Genomic DNA, 3,172 nt, shown 5'->3' with positions numbered 1-3,172 from the left:
GTTGCAGCACAACACTGCATTCCTCCGTAAGAGCGACGGTCTCTAAGTCATCGAGCTTCACTTTCTGAGAGAGAATACCTTTCATAAACCTCATATAGCTAGGCATATGTTCAAGAGCTTCAACGAAAGGTATGTTGATATGAAGTTTCTTGAACACCTCCAGAAACTTAGCTAATTGTTTATCCAACTTCTGCTTCTGCAGCCTCTTAGGAAAAGGAGGATGAGGATAGACCTGTTTCTCCCCTGTATTACCCTCAGGAGGAGTGTGTTCCACAGTTTTCTTCCTTGATTCGACTTCTGCTTTATTTTGCACATCTTCTTCAGCCAAAACTTCAGATTCTACAATTTGAGATTTTTCGGGGCTTGTAACCTTCCTAGAACTAAATGTAATTGCCTTAACCTGCTCTTCTGCTTCCCTCTTGCCTAGAACTTCTGTATCACTAGAAAGCGTTCCTGATAGTCGATTCAATAAGGCGTTAGCAATTTTTCCTATCTGGTTCTCCAGAGTCTTGATGGAAACAGCCTAGCTTTGACATATAAGAGCCTGGTTTTTGCACATAAGCCTCAACTACTCCAATTCAGATTTTTCATTCGAAGATTGACCTGCATCATGAGTTTGTTGTTGAAGTTGGAGTTGTTTTCTTGGTGCAATTTGTTGCTGAAAACCAAGAGGATTGAATTGCTTGTTTCCAAACTGATGGAACGGCTGTTGCATCGTATTCTGATTGTTTCTCCAGCTGAAGTTAGGATGATTCCAGTTGTCAGGATGATAAGTATCTGGAACTGGTTGTTGCGATCTCTGAAAGTTTCTCACAAACTGAGTCGATTCACTAGATATAGCGCATTGCTCCGTCACATGCGAACCTGCACACAGCTCACAAACTCTGGTTATTTGATTAACACCATAGTTAGCCAGAGAATTGATCTTCATAAACAACGCCTTTAGTTGAGCAACTATAGTCGTAGCTGTACCCACTTCAAGAACTCCGGCTACCTTGCTCTGTGGCAATCTCTGGGTTGGATACTGATATTTATTAGCAGCCATCGGTTCAATTAGATCATAAGCCTCCTCATAGCTCTTTGCCCATAATACTCCACATGATGCTGCATCGAGCATGGGTCTTGACTGTGCTCCCAAACCGTTATAGAAGGAATTGATGATCATCTAATCAGCCATTCCATGATAAGGACACTTCCTAAGCATCTCTTTCTAGCACTCCCAAGCTTCCCATAGAGATTCTCCCATTTGCTGCGCAAATTGAGTAATAGCATTTCGGATTGCAACTGTCTTCGCCATATGGAAGAATTTAGTGAAAAACTTTTGAGCAAGATCTTCCCAAGTAGCAATCGAACCAGTTGGTAGAGAGTGTAACCAGCTCTTAGCCTTGTCCCTCAGAGAGAATGGGAACAGTCTCAATTTCACCGCATCCTCAGACACACCATTGAACCTGAAGGTGTCGCAGATATCTATAAAATCCCTAATGTGCGTAGTGGGATCTTCCGTTGGAGAACCCCCAAACTGGACTGAATCTGTACCATCTGAATTATGCCAGGCTTGATCTCAAAGGTATTAGCTATGATAGTTGTCCTGACAATACTGGATTGAATGTCATTGATCTTGGAATGAGAAAAATCCATCAAGGCTTTCGTTCGTGCTGTTGGATCTCTCATTGTAATGAGTACCTGAAACACAACAAATAAACCGTGAAAGTAAAAGAGTCCGAGTCAGTGAACTTTAACGACCACTGATGATAAGCACATAAACTAAAAATTAACACTGAGTCCCCGACAGCGGCTGTGACGGCCTCAATCACGGGATCATGAGTTGACGTCACCAATATCAATAATAATCAACAGAATATAATCCAAATCAATAATTATACATATCCACGACCCCTTTACCAAGACCTTTTTCCAGGTTTAAGTATGATTTAGGTTACACAACTAACACAACCCAAACTACCTTACACAATCCTGACCACTAATTTAATGCAGCAACTCAACAGACCTCATCTAGTCTGAACACAACTACCTCAGAGGAGCCTGACACCGAAGGAACTGGAACTCTGCCCTGACTATCACGAAGGAATATTCTAGTCATCTACAATACATATATAAAAACATTCTGCAAAGGTGAGCAATCAATTGCTCACCAATACCACTATTGAAGGGTTTTTAGCACATAAACGCAACGAAAACGTAAATTTAAATCTTAAAAAAAAATGAAACCCTCCGCAGGATCCATGCGAAAAATAATATTTAATTCGTAGTTCAGTATGTTTACCTTAAGAAGCTTTACGTTAATGGAAAGATGGAGGTCTTTAATGGCGATCCAAAAATGATGAACGGAGATCCTTAACAGCTGCTCCTCAAGTGTGAAGCACTCCACCGGTATCCACCAAGCAAACGATGTAATGAAGGAGGGGGAGATGGAGAGAATTAGGGTTTTGTAAATCTTTTTGGTTGAGGCAAAAATAGGTTTTATAATGGTATATTTATAGGCAAAATTTTGAGCAGAAAATTTCCCATAAAATATTATTATTATTAACCCTTTATTATTCTCACTAATAATTAAAACACCTTTTAATTATTAATTCTTTTTCTAAACACTTTAGAAATAATTCTCTCTCTTGATTTAATTTCCAAAAATTAAATTCTTAATTATTAATATTAAGAACTTTTCTTAATTAATTTATAATCAATTAAATCTAATTTAATCATTTATTAAATTTGCCAATTAATTATTTATTTCATAAATAAATAATTATCAGCCATTATTAATTAATTCCTCCACCATTAAATCATTCTTTTTTATGGTGTGACCCTGTAGGTTCAATATTAAGCCGGTAGTAGAAATAAATAATAATAAAACTATTTTATCATTATTTATATAAATTCTTTAATTCATTAAATATGATTAATTAATTAATCATATTTATTCTACATCGTGAGAGATACTTCTCAGCATATCGCGACTATTCGGATAATACGAATTCACTGCTTAGAATACCAAGAACCTATTCAGTGAATAATTACCGTACAATTTATTCCTTCTACCCTGCAATGTCATGATTAAATACAAGGCATGGAACTTGTGTCAAGCCTATCTTATTTAATCACTTGCTTTCCCATTCACTATGCTTAGTTCTATTTAATGTAAATTAGAAACTCA

General features: G+C 37.2%; 1 non-coding gene across 1 annotated transcript; it reads left to right on the top strand.

Moving 5' to 3' along the window:
• The first annotated feature begins 1,175 nt into the window (after positions 1 to 1,175).
• On the top strand, positions 1,176 to 1,282 carry LOC141669194 (small nucleolar RNA R71). Its single transcript, XR_012553485.1, has one exon. It is a non-coding gene; the product is annotated as a small nucleolar RNA R71 (small nucleolar RNA).
• Positions 1,283 to 3,172: the final 1,890 nt, after the last annotated feature.

Source organism: Apium graveolens, chromosome 6 (genome assembly GCF_009905375.1).
Source record: "Apium graveolens cultivar Ventura chromosome 6, ASM990537v1, whole genome shotgun sequence".
Classification (NCBI taxonomy): Eukaryota; Viridiplantae; Streptophyta; class Magnoliopsida; order Apiales; family Apiaceae; genus Apium; species Apium graveolens.
The sequence above is the reverse complement of the archived record's forward strand: the minus strand, read 5'-3'. Positions and strand labels throughout refer to the sequence as shown.